This window comes from Sorex fumeus, unplaced genomic scaffold, assembly GCF_029834395.1.
Source record: "Sorex fumeus unplaced genomic scaffold, SorFum_2.1 ptg000010l, whole genome shotgun sequence".
In the NCBI taxonomy this organism is placed as follows: domain Eukaryota; kingdom Metazoa; phylum Chordata; class Mammalia; order Eulipotyphla; family Soricidae; genus Sorex; species Sorex fumeus.
In genome coordinates this window covers 16,896,450-16,907,489 of record NW_026606067.1, presented here as the reverse complement: position 1 = coordinate 16,907,489, position 11,040 = coordinate 16,896,450, and positions in this window count along the sequence as shown.

The following is an 11,040-nucleotide window of genomic DNA, read 5'->3' as shown; positions in this document are numbered from 1 at the left end:
ATTTTGAGCACTATGGACCAATCTTATTCAGAATCCTTTCCCACAATAAGAGGAACACTGCTAGTGAACCTCAAGGTTTTACCTCCATACAACCACAACAGCATGAAGAAACAGTGCAAATCTCCACTATGAGGAGAAGACAAAGAAGAGTCCTGACCCTCAACAGAGTTTACCCAAAAATACCATCTCTCCGATAAAGAATTCTGAGATGAAATGCTGAAGAAGCTATGAAGCAGACATCCAGAAAATTAAAGGAAGAAATGAAAGAAACAGTGGAACCGATAGTCAAGAAAATACAGGAAGAAATGAGAGCTGCAATAAGAAAGCTACAAAAAGAAGTGTCCGAAATAAAGGATTTGGTAGATGAAATTAAAAATGCAGTAGGGTGCCCTCAGCAGTAGAATGTCTACAGCTGAAGACAGAATTAATGTTCTTGAAGATGAGCAACAGAAATCGTACAGGCAAAAACAAACAATGGAAAATGACCTCAAAATAGCTCTAAGGAGAATCAGAGAACCAGGGGATGACTCCAAGAGGAACAGCATTAGAATCATCGGAGTACCAGAAGGACAGGAAGGCAACACCAATGAAAAAGCCACAGTGAAAGAAAACTTTACTGAAAAGTTTTATGAGTTAAAGAATGCAGACATCCAGATCCAAGGAGCCAGAAGGGTACCAGCTAAGAGACCCTAATAAAAACACTCCAAAGCATATTATAGTTAGAACGATGGATGCCATGGATCGAAACACAATACTTCAAGCAGCAAGGTCAAAGAAGGAAATCACATACAAAGGAGCACCCCTTAGATTTACAGCAGACCTATCAGAAGAAACCCTCCAAGCCCAAAGACAATGGTGGGATATAGTGAAAAAAATCAATGAAATGAACACCTCACCAAGAATACTTTATCCAGCTAAACTCTCACTCAAACTCGATGGAACGATACACCATTTTATAGATAAACGACAACTCAGGAACTTCATAGACTCGATAACAAACCTAAAAGAAGCACTAAAAGGGCTCCTGTAATTCCAGAAGGAAAACACCCATAAGCACAATAAACCCTTACAGAAAGATGGCACAAAACTCCATGACAATAATCCATCTCAATGCCAAAGGTCTAAATGCACCAATCAAGAGACAGAGAGTGGCAAAATGGATCCAGAAATTGAAACCAATATTCTGCTACCTACAAGAAACTCATCTGAACAGTCAGAGCAAACACAGACTCAAAGTTAAAGGATGGAAAACAATTCTTCAAGCAAACAACTCCCTCAAAAAAGCTGGGGTGGCCATACTAGTAACCGACAACAAATTAGGGTTGAAAAAAAGATTAGAAGGGACAGCAAAGGCCATTTTCTATTTATCAAAGGGTATGTACAACATGAAGAAATCACACGATTAAATGTATATGCACCTAATGAGCGACCAGCTAAATGCTTGAAACAACTCCTAACAGATTTTAAGGAGGACATTGTCAGCAATACAATAGTAGTCTTCAACATTGTCTTATCTTATCAACTCTGGATAGAACAACAAGAACAAAATTCAGCAAGGAAATACTGGCTTTGAAGGAAGACATAGAAAAGAGAGGGCTAACAGACCTAAACAGGGATTTACACACCAAAAAGAAAGAATACACAATCTTTTCCAGTGCACGCATAACATTCTCTAAAATAGACCATGTGTTGGGTCACAAAACATACCTCAATAGAATCAGGAAGATAGAAATTGATTCAACTATCTTTTCAGACCAAGATGCACTGAAGATAGAAGCAAATCACACACAGATGCGGAGAACCAAATCAAACACTTGGAAATTAAACAACTCAATGTTGAACAATGGGTGGGTTAGGAAGTCAAGGATGAAATCAAAAGATTCCTGGAAACAAATGGTAATGAACACACAAGCTTCCAGAACCTATGGGAATGCAGCTAAAGCCGTGTTAGGAGGGAAATTTATAGACTTGCAAGCATACCTTAGGAAGGAAGAAAGGGCCTACATAGAAAACTTAACTTCATAGCTCAATATCTTAGAGAAGGAACCCAAGCCCGGTCAAAGGAAAGAAATAATAAAACTTAGAGAAGAAATTAACGACTTGGAAACCCAAAAAAACAATCTGAAGATGGATGAAACCAAGAGCAGATTCTTTGAGAAAATAAAGAAGATAGATAAACCACTAGCAAGACTCACAAAGAAAGAGAAAGAGAAAACCCTAATAAACTGAATCAGAAATGAAAAAGGGAAAATCACAACAGAAACCAATGAAATTCAAAAGATTATGAGATACTACTGTGAGAATCTGCATGCCACGAGACAAGAGAACCTAGAAGAAATAGATAAATTACTTTATTCCAACAATCTACCAAGACTGAGCTAAGAAGACTTGGAATACTTGAATAGACCCATCATATAAAGGAAATTGAAACCATAATTAAAAGTCTTCCTAAAAACAAAAGCCCAGACCCAGATGGATTCACTAGTGAATTCTTCCAAACATTAAAGAAGATCTGTTGCCAGTTCTCCTCATGCTTTTCCAGGAAATTGAAAAAAACAGGAATTCTCAAACAGTTTTTATGAGGCACATATCTCCCTAATACCAAAGCAAACAACGACACTACTAACAAAGAAAATTACAAGCCAATATTCTGATGAACATGGATGCAAAGATCCTCAACAAAATATTAGCAAATAGAATCCAACAACTCATCAAAAAGATCATACATCACGACCAAGTGGGATTCATCCCAGGGATGCAAAGATGGTTTAACATTCGAAAATCAATCAACATAATCCATCATATCAACAAAAGTAAAGATAAAAACCATATGATCATATCAATAGACACAGAGAAAGCTTTTGACAAAATCCAACACCCATTTATGATAAAAACTCTCACCAAAATGGGTTTTGAAAAAACTTTCCTCAAGATAATCAAAGCAATCTATGACAAACCCATGGCAAGCATTATCTTCAATGGGGAAAAACAAAGGGCCTTTCTTCTAAGATCAGGGAGAAGACAAGGATGCCACTATCAGCACTTCTGTTCAATATAGCACTGAAAGTACTTGCAATAGCAATTAGGCAAGAAAAAGACATTAAAGGCATTCAGATAGTAAAGGAAGATATCAAACTCTCACTATTTGAAGATGATATGATTCTATATCTCGAGGATCCTAAATCCTCTACCAAGAAACTCCTAGAAACATTAGACTTGTACAGTAAAGTCGAAGGCTATAAAATCAATGCCCAAAAATCCATGACCTTTCTATACACAAATAATCAGACAGAGGAAAGTGATATGGAAAAAAAATAATACCATTCACAATTGTGCCCCAGAAAATCAAAGACCTCGGAATCAGCCTAACCAAAGAGGTAAAGGACCTCTACAATGAAAACTACAAAACGCTTTTTCATGAAATAAAAGAGGACATGAGGAAATGGAAAGATATCTTCTGCTCATGGATAGGAAGAATTAACATCATAAAAATGGCAATACTCCCCAAAGCATTATACAGATTCAATGCAATCCCTATAGGATACCCATAAAATTATTCAAAGATATAGATAAAGCACTCCTGAAATTCATATGGAACAACAAATATCCACGAATAGCTAAAGCAATTCTTGGGGGGGGGGGGGGAAATGTGGGGAGGCATTACCCTCCTCAACTTCGAACTCTACTACGAAGCGGCAATAATTAAAACAGTATGGTACTGGAACAAAGGCAGGGCCACAGACCAATGGAACATGGAATATCTGTACAAACAACCCCAAATGTATGAACATCTAATCTTTGATAAGGGAGCAAGAAACGTGAAGTAGAACAAGGAAAGCCTCTTAAACAAATGGTGCTGGCATAACTGGACAACCACATATAAAAAACTGGACTTAGACCTCAACTTAACACCATGCACAAAAGTCAGATCAAAATGGATTAAAGATTTCAACAGCAGGCCCAAATCCATAAGGTACATTGAAGACAAGGTCGTCAAAACCCTCCACGATATTGAAGCTAAGGGTATCTTCAAAGACAACACTTCACTGACAAACTAAGTGGAAACAGAGATAAACAAATGTGACTATCATAAATTAAGAAGCATCTGCACCTCAAAAGATACAGTGACCAGTATACAAAGACAAACTACAGAATGGGAAATGATATTGACCTAATACCCATCTGATAAGGATTTGATATCAAGGACATACAAAACACTGGTTAAACTCCACAAGAAGAAAACATCCAACCCCACCAGAAAAAGGGGTGATGAAGTGAACAAAAACTTTTTCAAAGAAGAAATCCGAATGGCAAAGAGGCACATGAGAAAATGATCTACATCACTAAACATCAGGGAGATGCAGATCAAAAGAATGAGATATCATCTCAAACCACAGAGACTGGCCCACATCCAAAAGAACAAAAGCAGCTGGTGTTGATGTGGATGCGCGAGAAAGGGACTCTCCTTCACTGCTGGTGAAAATGATGACTGGTTCAGCCCTTTTGGAAAACAGTATTGACGATTCTCAAAAAATTAGAAATTGAGCTCCCATTTGACCCAGCAATACCACTCCTGGGAATATATCCTGGAGAGGCAAAAAGTACATTCGAAATGACATCTTCACTTCTATGTTCATTGCTGCACTATTCACAGTAGCCAAAATCTGGACAAAATCCGAGTGCCCAAGAACAGGTGACTGAGTAAAGAATCTTTGGTACATCTACACAATGGAGTACTATGCAGCTGCTAGAAAAGATGAAGTTATGAAATTCACATACAAGTGGTACTACATGGAAAGTATCATGCTAAGTGAAATGAGTCAGAGAGAGAGGGACAGACAGAAAAATTGCATTCATCTGGGGAATATGAAGTAAGGAAATATGAGACTAACACCCAAGAATAGTCGAGATAAATATCAGGAGTTTCACTCCATGTCTTGGAGGCCAGCTGCACATGCTAGGGGAAAAGATAACTCAGATAGAGAAGGGAACACCAAGTAATGGGTGTTGGGAGGATCCTCCCAGGATGGGAGATGCATGCTGAAAGTAGACTTACTTTCATAGTAAGTACATAGTAAGTAGACCGAACATTATTGCCACTCAATGTCTCTTTTGCAAACCCAAGGAGAGAGAATAAAAGGAAATGCCCTGCCACAGAGGCGGGGTGGAATGGGGGGATGGGGAGATGGGCGGAATACTGGAATTATTAGTGGTGGAGAATGGGCACTGGTAGAGGGATGGGCACTTGATCATTGTATAACTGAAACCCAAGCACAAAAATTTGTGTAATTCTACAACTCTACCTCATAGTGTTTCACTAATAAAAAAAATTTTTTTAAGAGAGAGCATGCGCTGTAGGCTATGACTATTTTTCTCGTACATGTTTTCATAGCATCATTCCCTCTTAGACATAGGATGTCACAACTGATTTTGAGATGAAGGCGAGTTCCATTTTGAAAGGAAAAGTGTCTGGTAGATTCAATTAGGACAATTTCAGAGCTCTTCACTATATATTTATTTATTTTTTATTAATGTTAACATAAAAATTGGGGGTGGCAGAGTCTCCTACCCCTGCGCCTGGCTGTCCTCACCAGGTCCCCTTGGAGGAGAGCAGGTTGAGTTTCCCTCCCCGCCCTGACCAGGGTTCCGGCAGCCAAAGACCTCCAAAACCAGCCACCACCATGCTGAGACCACTCTCCACACGCATGAAGGTACCAGCAGAGGAACAAGGGCATGCAGGTCCCGGGGCTGAGATCTCCAAGCCTGCTTGGATCGGGGCTGAGCATCCCCCACCCAGATCCTCCAAATTCCAGTAGGCAGGGGTCACACCCACCAACTGGCCCCCTGGCGCCGTGTAATCCCATCAACGGTCAAGACCCAGAGACTATAAAACCCAGCTCCCGGAAGAGAATAGCGCAGTCTCCTGCCACCGCGCCTGGCTGTCCTCGCCAGGGCTCCTTGGAGGAGAGCAGGTTGAGGTTCCCTCCCTGCGCCGACCAGGGCTCCAGCAGCCAAAGACCTCCAGAACCAGCCACCACCATGCTGAGACCACTCTCCACACGCATGAAGGTACCGGCAGAGGAACAAAGGCATGCGGGTCCCGGGGCTGAGATCTCCAAGCCTGCTCAGATCGGGGCTGAGCATCACCTACCCAGATCCTCCAAATTCCAGTAGGCAGGGGTCACACCCACCAACTGGCTATAAAACCCAGCTCCCGGAAGTGTGCGGTCGCAAATGCGGCTGCAAAAGCGCGACACCTTAATATCTCGTTCTTACTTAGTACAAAATGGCAGGCTTCCAAATATAACCTGCCCACACGACAGAGTCTGGCAAACTCCCCGTGGTGTACCCAATATGCCAAATACCAGTAACAATGATGGGTCTTATTCTCCTAACCCTGGAAGAACCTTTAATATGGCACTTTTTAAAAAATCTCGGGGCTAAGATGAAGGAGATATTACTGGGGCCTGCTCGAGGCAATCGACGAATAACAGGATGGTCGTGACTGTGATCGTGAAAAATTGGGGGTATGGTGCTGCCAGAAGGTCAATCTGTACCTGTAAGGTGAGTTCATCAGCAGCCCGATGGCGCCTTCAGACTTCCAGATACCCCAAAATTGCTACTGTGCCTTAGGCCAGACTCCAAAAACTTGCGGCAAAATTTACCAAGAAAGTAAATGGCCAAAAGTTAGGTATGTGGGAGACACACCCACAAACCACCTCTGGCTCAGCTATATAATTGGAAGCATGGCCTCTCTGATTCCTAATCAAACTGCTTAATGGCCATGATCCCAGAGACTCAGAAACAAATCTCGGTACCCAAAGGCTTTGGGCAGAAATGCATCCTGTTCCTGCAGTAGGTTACTGGCTCTGGGTCACTCCAGGTGGGAATAGGTTTCATGCCTTAACCTGTTCCCCCTGGCGGCCTGGTGACCACCATCCTCCAGAGGCCACTGGACAGTCAAGTTTGGGCCTGCAGTGACAAGACACGTGGTGCCTCACAGGATGGGAGTGGAACCGGTCCTTTCCTCCCCACCCCAAAGAGACCCCGAGTTGCTGCCCATGAACGGCCTCTCTGGCTCCTGATCAAGCTGCTTAATGGCCATGATCCCAGAGACTCAGAAACAAATCTCGAAACCCAGCAGCTTTTGGCAGAAATGCGTCTGGACCCTGCAATTGGTTACTATCACTGGGCCACCCCAGGGAGGAAAGGTGGTGTCCCTCCACCTGCTCCCCCTTGGAGGCTCGGTGACTGCCATCTTACAGAGGCCACTGGACAGTCAGGTTTGGGCCCACAGTGACAAGACACGCAGTGCCTCACAGGACGGGGGTGGAGCTGGCCCTTTCCTCCCCATCCCAACGAGACCCTGAGTCGCCTCCTATGAATGGCCTCTCTGGCTCCTGATCAAGCTGCTTAACAGCCATGATCCCAGAGACTCAGAAACAAATCTCGAAACCCAGCGACTTTTGGCAGAAATGCATCCAGTCCCTGCAGTGGAAATAGGTTTCATGTCTTGGCCTGCTCCCCCTGGTGGCCCAGTGGCCTCTTTCCTCCAGAGGCCACTGGACAGTCTGAGCCCACAGTGACGAGGCACGCAGGGCCTCATGGGATGGGGATGGAGCCGGCCCTTTCCTCTCCACTTCAATGAGACTCCACGTCGCCGGCCACGAATGGCCTCTATGGCTCCTGATCAAGCTGCTTAATGGCCATGATCCCAAAGGCTCAGAAACAAAACTCGAAACCCAGCAGGTTTTGGCAGAAATCCCTCCAGATTTAAGTGTTAAAATTTCAGAATTTCAAAATTGTGCGGCCACTACAGCAGCCATGTGACATTATATGTTATTCATAACCAGCAATAGGAAACAAATTGTCTATTGTTGCCTTTTCAGCAGATCTGAGTGTTGAGGTAAAATCTCAAATAATAATGGTGGGTCTGGTTTCAAAATATTGAATGTGATCAAAGTAGAGAGAGAATAATGTGGAAATTATCTGCCCCACAGGTATGGGGAGAGTGTGAGATAGGGGTATACTGGGGGTTTTGTTGGTGGAGAATGGGCACTGGTGAAGGTACGGGTGTTTCATTGTAAGACCAAGACTTAGACCCAAAAGCTTTGTAACTGCTCTCACGGTGATTCAATAAATAAAATTATAAAAAATGAAAAAAAAAGTAAGGTGGAGTTCATGCCCAATTCAATCAGCTAATCAGTGGCTGAATAAATAGCAGTACTCCTACATAAAAAATATTAACATAAAATTCTGTTTGTAAAGGATTAACTTTAACCAGAAGTACTTCGAACAAGACAAAGGTCATATAAAAAATTATAAATAATTGGACCTCAGTGGAAGTGCTTTGAGCAAGACAATGGTTTTATATATATATATGTATATATAATACATATATATAAAAAGTGCAAAAATTATGAGTTATTGGGCCTCAGTGAAATGGAATCCTAGTCAAAAACACAAATTCCAAAAATCCTGAAAGGGGGAGAAATCAATAGAACTTAGATTTCCTGAAAATGTCTAATCTCTAATCTTCCTCAAAATATATAGCTACGATGCAAACTGATAACATTTGAAACTCACAGAGCTTTTTTATTTTCACACTTTTTACACAGAATTTGAGTAACTAATCTTGACAGCTCTACTCTGAGGATTACTGGTGAGGATCCAGCAAGAAGTATTTCCACATGCTCAGAGGATAATTTTACATACAACTATTTCTTTCCCACATAATTTATCATCATCCACAACTTAAATTTTTATGACAGATTTGAGGCAAAGCATCATCTTTAACTTGTTCATCTATATTCCCTTCAAGATATGGATCCCCTCAGAGTTAATAGTTTAATCCTGGTCATTCAACTATATAACAGTGTTTGAGTGTGAAAATTAAGAAAGTATGAAGTTTCCTCCTTATGTGAGCTGTGAACTTTCCACATTTGTGTACTGAGTCTATAACAAGTTCTTGAATTACAAGATAATTATTCACAAATAAGAAGCAAATTGGAATAGTCTGAGTCAAAGCAACCAGGAAAGAAAAAGAAGTCATAATTAAAATGGGAAAAAATAAAATTGCTACAAATTTGTCAATGTTATTGTATACAGGAGATCTTAAAGCCTCCACCAAGACAACTGTTAGAACTAATAACCAAGTTTTATATTCTTCAATAAAACTGAAGAATATAAAATTAATACAAATATTACTGTCATATTTATGCACACTAAAAACAACCATCACCAATATCAGAAAGAGAAATTAAGAAAGCAAATATGTTTTCAATCATCTCCAAAAAATGAACTACATAGGAATAAATCTAATCAAGAAGCTAATAGACATTTTCACTGAAAACTATGACACTGATGAAACTAAAGAAGACATAAAGATATTTTGTGCTTATTAGCAGACAAATTAATTTTGTTTTAAAAATCTCCGCATGACCAATGACAATCAGATTTATACAAAACCAATTACCAAATAGTTAGGGAAAGGAAAAAAAAACAGACTGGAGGCGTCACAAAGGGTGCAGTTGATGATTGGAGCACTTTGGGTGTGGTTGGGTAAAGTAATTTTGCATATCAATATTGTAAACTTTCACACTATTGTAACTACATAAACTACAATAAAAATGATTTTTAAAGACAAATCCAATCACAGATTCATTGCAAAAGTGTTCAATTCTAGGGTATATTCTATGGTAAACTTTATACAGACATAGAGACTATCTAAAATTTTGAATAAAACAAAAAAAATGCTATTCTAATAGGACAGTACCTTGAGAATGCAGAATAAAGCTGTAGGTATCATGCTGCCTAATTTTAAATTATATTATGAATCTATACTTAAAAAATGTATAATATTGGCACAAAAAAAGGTATGTCAAGGGGAAAGAATAGAGAGCTCAGAAATAAAGCCACATAGATAGTTCTAGTTAATTTACGACAAAGAAGAAAATAACATACAATGTGGAGAGAAATTTTTTTTGTTTCTTGGGGTTTTTGTTGTTCACTTGGGGGCCATGCCCACGGACCCTCAGGGTTCACGCCAGGCTCTGTGCTCAAAGATCACTCTTGGCAGACTCAAGGGACTACACGGGTGCCAGGAATCAAACCCGGGTCAGCCACATACAAAATAAGTGCCCTACCCACTGCTCCAGTTCCTGGAATGAAACTTTTTATATTGGAAATTTATATTGAAAATATCCACTGTGAAAAAGTAAGCTTTTCGGAAAAATGAAATGATCACTTGAGAAAGAATTAAACAGGATCACTATACTATACCATGCACAGATATTAACTCAGAGTGGATACAGATCTTGATTTAAGACCTGAAACCATAAAATTCCAAAAGGACAGAAGTGAGAGGTGTCTATGTCACTCTGGTGTAGTGGTTTAGGTGCTATATAACTTTATGCAGCAAAAGCATTGACATTAAGACTACTGGAACCATCTTTTCAGTCTCAAAGAAATATTAATGGTGGGCCGTAGTGATAGAACAATGGGCAGGGTGCTTGCCTTGCACGTGGCCAAGCCGGGTTCGATCCCCACTATCCCATATGATCCCCCAAGAACCGCCAGGAGTGATTCTTGAGTGCAGAGTCAGGAGTAACCCCTGAGCATCCCTGGGTGTGACCCAAAAAGAAAAAAAAAAAGAAAGAAAAAGAATAGTGATGGAAAGCTCTTGACCTGGTCTTAGCGATAACTTTTTGGATCTGATTCCAAAAGCAAAGTCAATAAATGTAAAAGTAAATAAATGAGGCTATGTCAAACTAAAAAGCTTCTCCATAGCAAAGAAATTCATCAACAAAATTAAAATGCAACCAGCTGAAAAAGAGAAAATATTTGAAAATTATTGTATCTGATAAGAAGTTACTATCCAAAATACATAAAGGAGTCTTGTAATTCAAGACCAAAATTTTCAAAGCATACATGCAGATTGCCATTGGGTACGTGAAAAAGGTGTTTAACATTATTTATTTAGGAAAGATAAATCCAAACTACTTGTTAAAAAAGAACACTCTTGTTAAAAAAAATAAAAAT